We start from the raw sequence: 17,506 nt of genomic DNA on the forward strand, positions 1-17,506 counted from the left end.
CAATAGAAACACAGTAAATTTAAACCTGTAACACAGTATCCAATGTGATAAATAAAAAAGTAGAAATGACGCTTTAAAAAGAAAAATCAGGAATACCACAAGAACCCATGGGGGAAGTGACAAGGTTTTGAAAATATTGAGGAATTCATTTTCAAGGTATCTCAGAGAAGGAAAGATAAACAACTGGAAAATTGTAAATCAATCAAACAAACAGCAAACATTTATTAAGCACCTACTATTACATGCCAGGCACTGTGCTAAGCACTGACAAAAGACAATTCCTGCCCTCAAGGAGCTTACAGTCTAATGAAGGAGACAACATGTAAACAAGCATTTACGAAGCAAGCTGTATACAGGATAACTAGGAATTAATTAACAGAGTGAAGACATTAGGATGAAAAGGGATGAGGAATGGCTTCCTATAAAAGATGAGATTTTAGTTGAGATTTAAAGGAAACCAAGGAAGTCAAGTAGAGTTAAGGTAGAGCATTCCAGGATAGTATTATTACCAAAAAGGCAACCAACAGGCAAACAGTAACTATTGACAGAGGGCATTATGGGTAAAAGCACTGGGTCTGGAGTCAGGAAGACTTGAGTTCAAATTTGACTGGCTTAGTGATTCTGGACAAGTCACTTAACCACCGTCCATCTGTTTCCTCAGTTGTAAAATGTGAATAACATCTACCTCCCAGGATTGTTGTGAGGATAAAATGAGACAATATTTGGAAAGTGCTAAGTATAATGACTAGCACATAACAAGAACTTAATATTAATTCTTGTTCCCTACTGACCCACATGTCTAGTTCTCATTTCTACAAACTATGAGCATGATCTGTATTCTTATCAAAAATATCCTTGATGAAAATATGAAAAAGGAATAGGTGATCTTTGATTTTCTACATGATTTTCCATAGTAGACCACATGTTCACAGCCATTACAATTGACTAGTAGGGTACAAATTAAAATATTTTACTATGATTATTTTTTGTTGAGAATAAAAATGTATTTGATGTAGTAGAGCAGTGCACAGCTATGCAAATCTTTCCTTGGCATGTCACCCAAGTATAAGTTAAAATAATAAAATATTCCTTGACAGGTTCCATTGTAGAGATAACTTCATCCAACAACCCTTTAATTATAAAGATCAAACAAAAAGGAGAATAATATGCTCACTAAAAGGATCTGTCATTATTGTGAAGAATGTATTATATAGAGTCCAAGTGCAAGAGAGATTTCATTTTAGATAGTGAAGTCCCCCAAGTGTTCCTGTCTGTGGATGATATTATATCACGTATCAATTGTATCAAACTCTACAATACAGTAGAACTCTTTCAGTGAGACCCACAGCCACCCAAAAGAGACTAGCCTAAACATCCATACAGGAAGGACTAAAAGGATATAGAATTATGATATGCATTTCAAAGGGCAATACGCTGAATTGGTCTCCTTGTACATGTATCTAGCACAGTCATTGCAGATGGAAAACGTTCTAGGTCCCAGTGGAATAGGAAGAAGAGAGTAGGCTGCATTACATTTGACAAATTGCACGATGCTTTTAATTATGCCAAGCTGCTCCCTGACTCAACAACCCTTCTTTTTAACCCCAGCATTCTCCCAAGGATGGTTTATGAATGTTCATTATGAAAAATCACAATCTCTGAAGAAACGAAGTTTTAAGTGACTCAAAGGGAAGTAAAGAGATACATGGCGGGACCTAAAATGAGGAGCTTTTGTACATCACGCACAATCTCTTGAGTTCAAAACATACATAATTGGAAAGGGGGACAGGCTGATTGAATAGTAAATCTGAGAGATGACAAATTGAGAGACAGAATACTTCATTGATGCCTATGATATGTACTAAGACTCAGATGAAGGCCTCCAGTGTATTGGCTAAATGCTTTGCAGAATTTTTATAAGAGGACACTGTCAAAGATCAAAGAGGATGAGAAGGCATTGATAGATTACTTTTTGTACCAACACTTAAGGGAATTACCAATTACCAATTAAGGGAATAGCAATATAGATGGGATGATGGAGAGAGAGAAAAAAAAGAGAGAAAGAGTGAGAGAGAAAGCACAAGAAGAGAGGGAGGGAACAAGAGAGAGTGAAAGAGAGCAAGAGAGAAGGAAAGAGAGAGAGAGAGAGACAAAGAGAGAAAGCGAGAGAGAGAGAGAGAGAGAGAGAGAGGGAGAGAGAGAGAGAGAGAACTCTACGTGGTACACTGTGTAGAATGCTAGACCTGGAGTCAGAAAGACCTAAGTTCAAATCCAACTTCAGATATTTACTATGTTTATAACCCTGAGTCACTTAACCACTACCTGCCTCAATTTCCTCACCTGTAAAATGGGGAAAATAATAGCACCTACCTCTCAGAGCTATTATGAGGATCAGATGAGATAATATTTTTAAAGTGCTTCTCAAACCTTAAAGCAGTATATAAATTTTTAGCTATAATTATGCTGTTGCTGTTATGTAGGTGTACCTACCTTATGTATACAACGAGATTGTAAGCTCTCTGAAGTTACTTGTGTTGCCCTACTCATTTTTATATACCCCAGCTGCTTTGCAAGTGCCTTGCACCTAGTAAATGCTTAATAAATATGAATTGCATTGAATTATTATAGGAGATAGCAGAATCAATCAAAGGTGATTCAAAACTGGAGAGACCCCTGTGTGGTTGAAGACCAGAAAGGAATCAGTGAAGAGGAAGAGATTCAAAATATGGGAGAAGGAAGCAATAATGGGCATCAAAATAACATAGTTTTAGGGAAAGAATAAATTCAGGGTGATAGGTATGATGACCTCAGGGGAAAAAAGAATAATACCTTTTCTTCAGAGACTAGAGAAAAATACAAGGGAATGGGTGGAGCCAAAACAAGTGAAAATCAGCAGTATGATAAGTAAGGTGCTTCTTCACAGTAGGTGGCCTCCATTTCCGTAAAGTAAAAAAGGAAAATTATGTTTGTGTGGGATTGGTTGGGAGGAAGAGCAGGTCAGAATGGAAGGAAATGGAACTGGAGATTTCTCAAATAGGTGTTACAGAGGATATATACCATGGAATCAAAAGAAAATTAAAATGAAGACAGCTAAAGCAGCTTTGCGCACCCAGATGAAATTTGACAATACGACCTTGCGGTAGACCAGGCACAGAAGCAGATAAATGAGATTGTGTAGTTGATCCTTTCTGTGACCCTTCATACTACAGTGATTGTTGTTTGTACAGGTGTGCCCGGAAAGATTGATGTGGGACCAAAAATTCCCTCTACAATGCATATACATTTGGGTGGTCCTTTGGTTTGCAGTCATTGTTTGCAGAGCTGCAGAGCAAGGTATTGTTTTTAGTTTTTCCTCTATCAATCAACACATATGTGTTGAGTACCCACTTGTAAACTTGGCTTTGTGTTCGGTTTTCTGGATCTATCTGAAACTAAAGATCTGGATGGGAACTGAAGTTTTAGTTATGTTTCCAGATTTCTTCTTATGAATCCATAAATTAGTGATATTTGGAAATGTCTAGATAGTTAACTAGCCTTTTCCATTTTTCAATTGAATGTTTGGCATTATACAGAGTGGATATAGACATAATTACTTCTGCTTAATGAATTTGCTGAAAAAAAACTGAATTTTGGAGTACAGCAGTCTTTCAGATATATTTTTTGGTAGATAGTAAGAAGAATTGAGTTATCTAGTATTGAATTATTTAACAAAATTTGACTGAAGTTTTATATTTATTGTATTAATTCTACAAATTTTTAAAAGTTTTTTTTCTAGGACACATATACCAAAAGATTTCAATTCAGATTATAACCTTTCAGAAGACAGCAACTAACCGTATTGTCTTGTCCCTGATATCTGATTCCATCTCCTTCAGAATGGTATAACATAAGCACTCAATTATTGTTTACCTTCCTGATGACTGAGTCCCCAACCTGGACTGGATTTATATATTTTCTAATTCTTAATCATCCCCAATCTCTCCCCTCTTTGAATATATTGAACTAAACTTAAAAGTTTTAATTAAGAAAGGAATGTTTTCAAGACTTTGCCAGTCTAAAATGTCATTACACATTAGTTTCCTATCTTACTCCTCAAAGAAGTTATTCTAAACCTCCTCTCTGTTCAAGCCTCTCCTGTCTCTCTCTTTCCTTTCTCTCTCAGCTGAGGATCTCTCACTTTAGTAGGAAAATTGAGGTCATTCAATCTGAATTCCTTTTCCCCTTCTTTTTATTTCAGAACCTCTTGACATCATCCCTCATTCTCAGTTTCTGACAATGGGGTCTTTCTCCTTGGTAAGGTCAATCCTGCTACATGTCCTTGATCCTTTATACTCCTCCCTTTCCAGCAGTTTGAGACCCACTAATCCCCTTTCCCTTTTAATCTTCCATCTCTTCCTATCTACAGGTTCTTTCCATAGTGTCTTTAAATATGCTTTAGTCTGCTTCTGTTGTTCAGTTGTGATTGTCTCTGTGTGATCCTATGGACAAATCTGTGGGGTTTTCTTGCTAAAGACACTGGAGTGGTTTGCCATTTCCATCTCCAGTGTGTCCCCATCTCAAAGATGAGGAACTGGGGCAAAAATAGGTGTTATTCAGAGTCACACTGCTAATAAATGTATGAGCCTGATTTGGAAATCATATCTTCCTGACTCCAGGTCTGGTGTTCTATTATCCATCTAGCTGCCCCCATTCTAGTCTTACCCATCCTTAATAAACCTTCACTAGATTTTGTCATCCTTTGAAGCTACTAGGCTATGTCTCTCATCGCTTTCTTAGTCACACTCCTAGAAAAATGTCTGTACTCAATGCCTGCATTTCGTCTACTATCACCCATTCCTCAGCCCTTTGTATTCTAGCTTCAGTCCTCATTATTCAATTGAAACTGCTTTCTCCAAAATTACCTAGAATCTCTTGACAATTTAAGAGATTAAGGGCTGGGATTACATTTGATTCATATTTATTCAGTACTTTGTACAGTTATGTATATAACAAGTGCTCAATATATACATGAACGAATAATATGTATGTATACATCTGTGCTTGTATGTAATACATGCATATTTAACCAATCTACCAGTCAATAAACATTTATTATTGTCTACTACGACCACACACCAGGCACAGTGCTAGGAGATCTGAAGACCAAAATGACTTAATGTTTACCCTCAAGGAGCCTACATTCTATAAGTGGAGAGAACATGGACATATTGAAGTATATATACAATATAACAAGGTAACTTGGTGGGGGATAGCCAGCAGCAAGGGGGAATCGGAAAAGGCTCATATAGGAGGAGGCATTGGAAATAATCTTGAAGGAAAACTAGGAATGCTAAGAGGTGTAGGGGAGGGAGTACAGACCAAGCATTGAGAACAATCATCACAAAGACACAGATAGGAGAGGAAATATCTATGAGAAACAGAAAAAAGGCCAATTTGGTTGAATTCTGGGTGGAACAAAGAGTAGTAATGTGTAGTAAGACTGGAAACATAGGAAACATAGGCCAGTGTCAGGGCACGGATTCCTTTAAATACCAAACAGAGGAGTTCATATTTAGCCCTAGAAGTAATAGAAAATCAGTAGAGTTTTTTAAGCAAAGGATTGATGTAGTCAGATTTATGCTTTACAAAAATTAGTTTGGCAACTCTCTGGGAGAGAAGAGACAGGAGGCAGGGAAATTAGAAGCTTCTTGCACTATGCCAGGCAAGAAATGATGATGGACAGTGAGGTAGCCCTGTGAGTGGAAAGAAAGGAAATGATGCAAGAAATGGAGAAAGAATGTGAGGAGTCAGGGATGACAATAAGCTTACGTATTTGAATAACTGGAAGTCTGATGGTGCTCTTGACAGTAAGAGGGAAGTTTTAGAAGAGGATTGAGTTTGGTGGGAAATGTGTGTGTGTGTGTGTGTGTGTGTGTGTATGTGTGTGTGTGTGTGTGTGTGTGTGTGTGTGTTTGAATTGTAGTAAATGGGAGAACATGCATCCTCTTCAGTGACCAGCCTTGGGGCACTGTTTTATCATAGCATCAGCATTATTGACTGAATGTAAGCATCTCTCATATAGTACAGTTAGGCAGTGAATCTTAAGCAATTTCTGTCAGACAGACATAGCCTGTTTACTAACTGTACTCAAATGACAGGCTCTTGTTTTATAATCACAGTGTTAAATGTTGATCATTCTTTCAATTTGAGATCTTTAAAGAACTTTGTTATCTGTCATCCTAAAATGACCTTCACTATCCCAAGCCTGATATCATTTACATGGATGACTTCTGGTATCAGTTTCAATGTCTTATGGAAATAAATATTTAGCTTTTATTTAGTCAGGAGAAGAAATGATTTTGGAGTGATTTTTTGAACTGTCTCCAAGCAGTGATATTCCCCTACTGATTCTTAGTAGCCCAAATCACTGGGCTACAAGCTGATCTATGTGGGTCTAGGGAACCCCTTTAATTGAATGTTGCACATTGCCATAAACTTTCCAAACTAGAGGATTCTTACCCATTTCACATATCCCATAGGAATGTTTCCTATGGAGATTGAGGGCCAGAAGGAACTAGATCTCTCTAAGGTAATCTACCCCGCAGTGTCACTGTTCAGACTAAGGATAGGCAGAAGCCATGCCTCCAGCCAGAACTAGCCAGACTCAGATCCATTTGCTATGTCCTAAGTTAAGCCATTGTCCCAAGTGTATGAAGTTATCATATATAACAGACAGCCAAATTAGAACAAGAGGAAACATCCTACAGTATAGTAAAAGGTTTAGATTAGACATAAATAAGAACTCTGTGATAGCAAAGGTAATTAAATAGTTATACTACCAAGGTAAATTGTGGTTTGTTCCCTAGGAATCTTTAATTAAAGATAGTGAACCATCTGTCCTGGACAGCTAAGCTGTAGAGATTCCTTCTAGCTCTAAATTCATAATAAAATATATTCTTCAAGCCAAACTGATACTAACAGTCTTCAAATTTGACACAATCTATATCAAAAGCAATAGAATTTTTTATTTACTTAAATAAAAACTTAAAAATCTATCTCCAAATTTCAGTCATATGCCCTCAAACAAAACAAGAGAAAAAATAACAACCACAAAATAGATAATATGAGGAAAATGTATGTCTCAGGGCCTGAGTCTAGAACCTAAGGGGGTCTGTTTTTTTCCAGCAACAGCCAAGAACATCATTAACACCAAAATAGAGCAGAGAGCTGTATTCACTGCCCTGATTTAGGTGTTAGTGTTGCATCAACTGCAGCAAGGGAAACACTGAAGCTTAAGATCTCAGCAGGTAAAGGAAAGAAGAAATGCCTTTCAGCTCCTATTTAGTCTGGAACTAAAGAAGGAGAGAATAGAATACCACAGGTAAGTGAAAACTCTACATAATTCAGACTTTTTCTCTAGATAGGGGCTTCAAATCCACTCCTCTTTCCCCCTTCCCCCCACCTGATCATTTTGGCTAGGGTGATTGATAATTGCTTCCTCTTTTCTCAGTTTCTAAATAAATAGCAAGCAACCAAAGAAGGCAGTAGTAGGGAGGAAAAACTGAAAAAAAAAATTTATGTGGTCGATTCAAATTCCAGATAATCTGTCACAAAAAAAATGGGCATAGTCTATACTAAAGCATGAAGAGTGCCAATTTGTTATTTTGCACTCACTTCAGAAATTCTCATCATAACTAGGAAAGTAAGCAGAAGTGACTTCACTTTATATGAAGACATCCTATAGCTAGCCTTCATGAGGGGTAAAGTACATTGAAAAAGCACGTATTATTTTAAGATCAAATAGAATCAAATCAAATAGGATCAAATAAAATCAAATAGTTGAGTGACCTATGCCATTATGGAATCCTATACTGGGATATTCCAGGATATGACTGGCTATATCACAACAGCTCAAAAGGGACAGAGGAAAGAGTGAGATTGAGATAAAGATGGTAGGAGCTGTCACTGTCCCTTTAATTCTTGTATGCTAATTTTAACTGATCTACATTATAAATAGTTTGCTCTTTTTTCTTTTCATTTTATCCTGTCATTTCAGGTCCTTGTTAGTGGCAATCCTAAGCACCTACATTGGGACAGAATTATTCTAAATTTACCAAGCACCATAGCTCTCTTAAACAATAAATTGATGTTCACTTGCTTGAAAAATCAGAATTATTCTGGCAAAGTAGATCTTAAGGACAAAACAAAAGATATAACAATAATAAATAATTCACCCTTTCACTGATGGAGCAGTTAATGGTAACCTTGTTACTTATACAATATATGATCCCACTTGAGAGGCCTCAAGTCTTATTCCATGTATAGCCAGCAAACATCTGGTCCTAACCTTGTATTAAATTGCCCTCCTTCTCCTATTCCCCTTAATGGGATCACCCAATGGCATAGTCTATTAGTCTCATCAGGACTGCCTTTAAAACTGTACTGAATATTTAGCCTACTTGATCCTCCGTTTCCTTACGTGTAAAATAAGGGATCTGGACTAGATGACCTCTGATGACCTTTAACCTCACTTTCCTCCCTAGTTCTCTGATATTGTGATAAAGACAAGGCAGAGTGAAACTTTTCATTAAGCATTAGACATAGGGGATTTAACTATTCTATTAAAGTCTTCTTCCACTAAAGTCCCACTCTGATGCCTCAGTGTGCAGTGGAGATAACCCTTAGTTCTCAAAGTCTTTTTGAGTCTTTCTAATAGAGCACAATCTCTGGTAATTCCTTTACACCCTTATTTCTTGACTACCTTCACTACATTCAGAGGTGCTCATTGCCAGAAGGTTGACTGACAAGAACAGGAATTTTTCAGCCATAATTATTAATAAAAAATGTCTCCTAATGAATAAACAAGTCATGATCTGTGTCAGTAGCGGTATCATATGATTTAGAGTTACAAAGAACTTAAGAGATCATTTAATTCTTACCATCTTGCTTTATACTTAAGAAAATTGAGGTCAACAGAAGGCAAGTAAAGTGCCCAAGATCACGTAGATTGTTCCATAGGAGACACAGGTTCTCTGATTCCAAATAAAATGCTCTTTCCACTATATCATGCCTTTATGAAATAATGGATTCTTGAAATGTGGAAGTTAAAGCATCAACAAATATACCCAGAGACATGAGACTTTCAAAAATAAACTTACAATAGAAATTAAATGAACCAATGAGAACAATCTAATACTGACACTGATATATGTATATATATATATATATATATACACACACACATACACATATATATGTATATATATGTGTGTATGTATGTATGTATGTATGTATACTTTTTTTCCTCTTTTTCACCCATCTGATGGTAACCCTAATGATCAAGGTAATGCTAGATGTGCTAAAGGGAATATCCAAAAGGAAGATGCTCTTCCAATGTTAGGTTGCGCTGGGATTTCATAGTATAGACTGCAGTGGAAAATATGCTACTATGTTTTATTGAGAGCCAACACTATCCCCTTACCTGCTTCTAAACTTTCTGCATTGCAATCAGAAAGACCTGAGTTCAAATGTGGACACAAACTAGCTTTGTGACAAGTGACAAGCCACTTAAACTCTTTTCCTCAACCATAAAATGGGGATAATAATATCTACCTCCCAGTGTGGTTGTGAGGATCAAATGAGATAATATTTGTAAAAGTACTTAGCACAGTGCCTGCCACATTGTAAGCACTTAATAAATGCTTGTTCTCATATCTTTCCTAATATAATGAGAGTGCTTCCTTGCTTTGCCTAGAAAAATGTGATTCACCTTGCAATGAAATGACTCCTAAGAAATGTAATGAATTATTAATTCCTCTTAGCTATCGTGTTAAGTCGTTTGTTCCTCAGAAATGCCACTAAAAGGGAAAATTTTAAACGAATCTTAGCTTTTTAAAAACTCTTTGATTTACAAAAGTATATTAAATCTCTCACTCCTCAGAGCTGCTACAAATGTAGTTTTCAGAAACTGAATTTATCATTTTGATTTCTAAAGCTGAAATAAATATTTTATTTCCTACCCCCTGAGATGAGGGCTAACCAGATTTTAGTTTGCCTGTAAGATTCAGGTAAACCTCTTACGTGACCATTTGAACCTCCAGGTCCCAGGAGAGCAGTTTATAAGAATAGGCAAATACAAGAGCCTCTGGAATATCTTACAAATTAAAGACAACGATTGTAGCTAAGTGTGGAAAATTATGATATCTTTTTTGCTATATGACCAGAAGTCAGGGTCAAAGTAACACTAAAAGTGAAAAAAGGAATGATCTGAAAAAAAATGCTTAGGCACGAATTATGAAAGGAAAAGTATAATGAGAAACTATGTCAATCAATGATAAGTGAAAACAGCATACTTGCTGTCAATATTTTCTTCTTTATGTTTAAGTATTACTTTAATACATTTCCATTACTTGAGTAATACAGATATCAAAAGGAAAATACGGGTGAATAAGACACAATACATATGATACAAAAACATTTATAAGTGAAAGATAAAAAATAACTTTTAATACCTTAAAATATCCTGTTAGGAATCTCTAAACAGAAGAATACAGTGAGTAGAAAATAAAAGAATATGGAATTTGAAGTAATAATCCATGGTTTGAACCTCATCTCTTCTACTTACTGCCTGCATGACCTTAGGCAAGTCATTTCTCTGTAGTTCTCAGGTTATTCATCTGTAAAAACAAGGATATTGGACTAGATTATCTCTAAGACCCTTTCCTATGACCAGGCAGGTGCCACGTCTTAGATAATGGCCTAGAGAGACCAAAGACTCACAAGGTGAGTCAGAACAGGATAGCATATGATATATTTCCTTAAAGACCAGGAAGGGTGATAAGTAATATTCTCCTGGTCCATTTGGGACTCACCATGAAGCTATATCTGGTGAAATGTGATAACCATTAATTTAGTGAGGAATAACTATTGAAAATGAGGGGATAGATCCAGTGAGTAGCAGCCTGAAGAAGGAAAAGACAAAATGTGTGTCACTTGGGTATCTTGAAAAGAACGAAAAAGATGAATATTGGGAGATAAAAATTCTTAACATTGGACAGAATTCCTTCACAGATCAGCAATTTCTTTGAAATTTATGGTATTAGAGAGTTGCCTAGAGAACAGAAAACTTAAGTGACTTGCCTTTGTTGACATAGCTAGTATGTATTAGATGTTGAGCTTTAAATCAGGACTTCATGAGGCCAAGGCTAATGCTCTGTTAACAACACCAGCCTGCCTAAATACTAAGAAATTAGCATTTCTACAATAGATCTATTTTATTTTATCCCATATTTTGAGAGCATAAGCTTATATAAATATCATACTACCTAAGAAAGAAACAAGAAAAAAGCCGATTTTATTTCCTAGACAAGAAGGATTTGTGAGGTTTTTTTGTTTACTATTAAGTGTTCATCTTTCTGTATCATTATGTTCTGAAACCAGCAGATGGATCAATTACTTAAACTTCAACACATTACTACTTCAAGGATCTGTGATTTTGTGAATATGGATATTTCCACCACTGAAACATATCAAAACTCCTCTACAACTTGTTAAACAGTTTTTATGTGCTGCTGGAGCCCCAAAATTCACCAGTTCATGTCTAACACATTGGTGATAAGCCTCTTGGTGTATTGGGTCTTTAAAATACAGCAGTTGATAGATGCTCCATTTTCAGGCCCATTCTTAAATCTATCTTGGCAAAGCCAGTAAGAGTTTGTTTTCTATTGGCATAATCTCCATATACCCAGAGTTATATACATGTTTTTGTCTGTTTTGTTTTGGGGACTAGGCCTCCCTATGTCACCAGGCTAGAAATGCAGCAGTCACACACATACTTGATCCAAATGCTGATTTACATGGAAGCTTTTATCTGCTTCATTTTTCAAAGCTAGGCTAGTTCGCTCCTCCTTAAGCAACCCAGTAGCCCTCCATTCCTGGGGGCTCACCATACTGGTGCCAAACAATATGGTCATTGAATTGGCTTTGGCCCTGCCACAGCTAAGAACTCCTGAATGAAGTAATAAACCAGCCTCATCCTCCCCAGCTGTAAGAATTACAGTTGTATGCTACCATATTTGGCTCTCCATCCCACCTTGGGGCATTTGAATAGGATTTTTAATTAGATTATATTTCAGTGTAGGAGAGAGCACAGCAAAAGGATGAGTTTATTAGGAAATGAGAAACAACATAAAGCAGGGATTCTCACTCTTTTTTGTGTCCTAGACTCCTTTGCAGTCTGATAAAGCCTATGGACCCCTTTTCATGATATTGTTTTTAAATGCATAAAATAAAATGCATAGGATTCCAAAGGAAATAAATCCTATTGAAATATAGTTATCAAAATATTTTTAAGAATAGTTTGTTGACTCCAGTTTAAGAACCTCTGCTGTAAGAGAACATTGAGTTGTAAATATGGGTCTCTAATCAAGGGTAAATATGTGAAACTGCAACAAAGACTGAAAACTGATTTTGGCATATCTTTCTCTAAGTTTTAAAATGGGAAAAGCTTCTTTAAAGATCTGATGGTTAAATCCCTGGACTGTGAATATACATTGGCTTTGAAGTTGTTTGTGATAAAGGGTAAAAATCTGAAAAAGACACACATACTCACAGAGCACAAATGTGAGCTATCAGGGACTAAAAGGAAATGGCACTTTGGCTTGGAAGAAGTGGATTATAGTGGGGGGGTACATCTGGAGAGAGGAAATGCTTAATTTGTGTGGTTGGAATCAACTATTAAACCTATTCCAAACATTAAACTGGAATGAAATATTCTATTTTCCTATGACTTAAGGGGAAAATGGATTTTCATTTACGAATTGAAGGCAGGGACTGTTTTCCATTTTTCCTTTGTATCTCTGCGTGGGTAGCCCAGTACCATCTACCTAGTAGGTATTTAATAGATACTTGTTAAACTGAATTGAATTGAAACTGCTTGAATTTATAGTTGATTAGTAGAGAAAAGCATCAGAACCATGATCAGCATGGTGAGAACATAAAATATTGTTTAAACATAATATGTATTTATGTACATGACCGTGTGTATTCATAAGAAATTTTCCCCTGTATATATTTACCTTTGAAAGGTTGGTTTTCAGTTAAATGAAATCCTAAAATCCATTCACATAAGCCTAGAAGACCTCTAAAGTTTAGGGAATAAACTAACTGACTACTCCATAGAAATGAGTATCTAATTTGTTAAGTCCTCCAAGGTAATATAGGTTTCCCCTCAAAATTTTCAGTGTTCCAGTCTCCCAGTTACCTAAGACTTGTCTAGGCAAGAATTCATGAAAACAGAGCAAGCAGCTGATTGACACTAGTACCTTCAAATAGTCTTAGGATTGCTGAAGAGGAAAGTGTTAGAAAGCCAGACTTATCCAAAGGTCATTAAATTTTAATTCTCAAAGCAGTTAAATGCCAGCAGCAGATAAGATGGCCAATCCATTAATAACTAAACTCTGACCCTTAAGAAGAGACTGCTATAGGATCAGGACCTTAAAATCATCTACTTTCTGATTTTCCAGATAAAGACACAGAGGCCCAGAAATTCAGTGTTTTACTGCAGGTTGCAAGTCCAGAATCAAACCTAGGTCCTATGATTCTCATTCTGGCTTTCTTTTTCAATTACACCATGCTGCCTCAGAAATGCCATTTCAGTTGGTAAACAATTTCATTCCCTGTTCTTTATCTTTTTCGTTATTAGCTTCCCTTCTGATAATCCTGTGTGTGGAGGGTTTAAAAGGGAAGAGGTTAGCTAATGCATATTCAGACCTTTTGAAGCTGGGCTTTTCAGTTTTGTGAACCATAAAGGTAGCTGTGTGTCTAAATCTGATGCCTGGTGAAAAATATGATTATTTTGTGTGTCCTAAGGATATTCAAGTAAAACACTAAGTATCTTTATGGTGGAAAGAGGGACAACCTGGAAGTGCTCCCCCCAGCTAGTTTATTCACATTGTTTGTGGGGAGAAAATAGCAAGTTGCTAGCTAGCATCTCAGGTGCAAGGGAGCATGTATTCCTATCTGTGCCCAGGAAATTCTCAGTTTCTGCCTTTATCATTGGGGTCCTATAAGTAAGAGTGGCAAGAATACTGGCTTAGAATCACAGGTTCTGCTGCTTGCTAGACATGCCAACTTGGGCATGTCATTTAGCCCCTCTGAGCTTCAACTTCCTTATTTGTAAAATGAGGATTGTTATATTTGTATTATTTAGGTAGTTAGTTGGTATAGTAGATAGAGCACTGGGCCTGAAGTTAGGAAGACCTGAGTTCAAATCTAGTCTCAGATATTTACTATCTGTGTGACCCTGGGCAAGTCACTTAACCTTTATCTTCCACATTTTCCTCAACTGTAAAATGGGGGCATAATAGTACTTACCTCCCAGGGTTGTTGTGAGGATCAGATGAGATAACAATTGTAAAACCCGTAGCATGGTGCCTGGCACATAAAACACTTATACCTTTATTCCTTATTCCCTGCCTCACTGGGCTGTGGTTAGCACCAGAGCATTGTCTTGTGATCATACTTCTTAACTGTAGCACAATGTAAATGTAAGCCATTATTTCTACTTCAGCAAGAGTCTTATCTCAGATTGGGAGACAGTTGTGTTATTTGTTTGCTGGGAGATCCCCACTCCTTTGCTTGGTGATTGTAACTGAACACCCTGAGGTACGTATAACAATGAATAATAAATAGAAAGGACATTGGACTTGTAGTCAGAATCCCAAATTTCAAGTTGTTTGAAGAAATAAATTAAATAATGTATGGACAGTTCTTGATGACTAAAGGTGTCATATTAATGTAAACAACTAGAATGTGGGTGTGATGTTGTTTCCCCCCTGCAGAACCAGTCCATGAAAAATCAGATCTCATAGGATCATAGGCTTTTAGAGGTAAAAGGAAACTTAGGAGTCATCTAGAACAACTGTCGTATTTTAGAGATTTGAAAACTGAGTCAAACGTTAAGTGGCTTGCCCCAAGTCACACAATAGAAAGTCATGGAATTCTCACTAGAGCCCTGGCCTGTTGGTTCTGAGGTCAGTACTCTTTCCACTAGACTGCAAATTAGAAAGTGAGTCATCACTTTACAAGAAAGATTAACAGTAGAACTACTTTAAATAGAATGTCCCCATCATTCATTTAAAGGGTAATTTGATTGGAATCTATATGGTTTACAGACAACTTTTCAGGAATTGGAAAGTACACCAGTGGCACCTGCAGACCAAACAACAAATACACCAATTTGGGCAAAATTGTTGACATTCAGTGCCCAAACACAAGCATCCATTCATGAATGGAAATTGACTCAGCCAAGATCAGAACTGATATTTGCAAAGGACAAAGTCACTCATAGTCAATCACCTGGGGAGAAGTATGCCTTGCACCCGGAATCTCTAGGCCAATTAACACCACATTCTCAACATATAAATGAAATCCTCTTTCAAAGAACCATTTTTCTTCACATACTACTGTAGGGGTTATTCTAAGATGTCCAGCTTTCATCTGAGACAAAGTCATTTTTGGAAAACTAAGTGTATGACTATTTAAAGACTACTCACTTGAAAATACTAACTTAAATATCAATATTTTTTCTATAATACCCAAAAAATAAACAACCTTGCAATTAGGCAGACCCCAGAAGTCCTTTCTTTTACAGCCTTCTTCCTGCCAAACTGTACTGAAATCCCATGCCAAAAATCATTTAAAGTGATACCCTAATTAAGGCAAATGTGTTTAAATGTTTCTATTCAAAATTTTACCCACACTTTCTTGTTTATATCCTTGTCCTCACAAGCTCCATTACACCACCTGTTGTACAAACAATGGACAGTTTCATAATTCTTAAAACTCTTCTTTCATTTTTATGTGAATCATTTAAAAATAATCTTCTTATATAAGATAAATTCTATTTCTAGCAACATATTAAACAGTTGCAGGTTTGTAAAATGTTAAAGAAACTGTAGAAACCTAGAGAGAGATGACATTGTTTTCTGGCTCAAGTAATGGCCTCTAGTGATTATTATGATTAATATTGATTAATAGCATTTATTAATATAGCATAGAAAACATGAAGAAATACATGAGTGACTAGATATAATTAAGCAAAGATATTAATAATCCTTTTGAGCATCCCCAAACATGGTATTTTGATTTTTGGAGTATATGATAGTCATATTCTCAGAAGATTAGACCTCTCTTTAATCATCAGTAAGTGGTCTCTTCTGTGTATCTTCTACAGCCATATTATTTAATAGAAAAGTGAGGGTGTGTTTTTAAGTAACCAAATGTATCACTATAATTTTACCAGTCAGATCAGTCTGTACAAGCATGGCCTATATTAGGCTGTAAAAGAAAAGCTAAGCCATGAGATAACACTTCCAGTTTCACTAGAATTTTTTTTTGTTTTAGGTTGCGGTTTTTAAAAAATACTAGACATTTAAAATGTAAATTTAATAATAAATTTAATATAAACACAAGCTCCATCAGGAAATCCTCAACATTTCCAGAGAAATAGTCATTGAATGTCATAGAACAGAGAGCCCCTAAGTGCCTGAAAAAACACAAAAATCAGTAACACCACCTAGTCTCTATTATAATTCACAATTTATAGGCAGAGACTAGCTTTCCTTTGGAAGATATAAAACAATAGAGGATTTCATTGAATACAATAACTTTCATTTAAATCAACATAAACTCGACAAACACAAGCATGGAGATGATTTTTTAAAATAATAAAATGAGCATTCTGTTAGATTCTATGATATATATGATTAAATGCTTTCCAGCTTACCTGATAAAAAGAGAATTACAAATCACAGCTCAAAGCTCAGCATCCAAAAAGATTACAGGATAATTTGCCTTCAAAGGCAGTTGTTGAGATTTTTAGCCACAGAGGTTTACAAAATAATTACAATTTTCTGCATTCTCTGTGGACAAGAAAACAAAGAGACCTTTCCAGAATCCTCTCTGCTTCTGCCTCCGCTTCCTGTTCTGAGTCTCACTCTATGGTACCCAACATATATCAGAAAACGGCTTTGGAAAAAAAAAAAAAAGAGCCAAGCAGCTACCTAACAAGTAGCTCCATCTACTGGTCACAAATCAGAGAGAAGGAACTGAGAACTAAGCTGTTCATCTTTTTTTATCCTAATCTGAAAAGTGAGTTTACCTAAAATAATCAGTAGCTATGTATTGTGTAGTGGAAAGAATGTTGGACTTAAGAGTCAGAAGACCAGGAGTTGGATCTTAGCTTTTGGATTTGTATCTCAGTGGCTTTTTAATTGCTCCTTGTGTGAAATTCAACACGCTATGTGACCAGTTGGGGCCTCAGTTTCTTTATGTATAAAATGATGAGACTCGGCTAGAATCAGTGGTGTCAAACTGAAATAGAAATGATCCCCATGGGCCACATGTGGACTTTTAAAACAACAAATTAAAATTATTTACACTGTATTTTTATTTACTTTGATAAACATTTCCTAATTACTTCTTAATCCTGATTGGACTGCACTCAGTCCATATGTTTAACAACTGT

The 17,506-nt window shown here is 36.2% G+C and overlaps 1 protein-coding gene across 1 annotated transcript in view; it reads right to left on the reverse strand.

The window, feature by feature from the left end:
• The window catches only part of LOC140505803 (sodium channel protein type 3 subunit alpha), a 153,939-nt gene extending 137,086 nt beyond the window's left edge, over nucleotides 1-16,853 (reverse strand). The window contains exon 1 of the mRNA XM_072612187.1: nucleotides 16,766-16,853. The gene's annotated coding sequence lies outside the window, so the exon portion shown is untranslated. The remainder of the gene's footprint in view (nucleotides 1-16,765) is intronic.
• Between the last annotated feature and the right edge of the window lie 653 nt (nucleotides 16,854-17,506).

Source organism: Notamacropus eugenii, chromosome 5 (assembly GCF_028372415.1).
Source record: "Notamacropus eugenii isolate mMacEug1 chromosome 5, mMacEug1.pri_v2, whole genome shotgun sequence".
NCBI classification, from domain to species: domain Eukaryota; kingdom Metazoa; phylum Chordata; class Mammalia; order Diprotodontia; family Macropodidae; genus Notamacropus; species Notamacropus eugenii.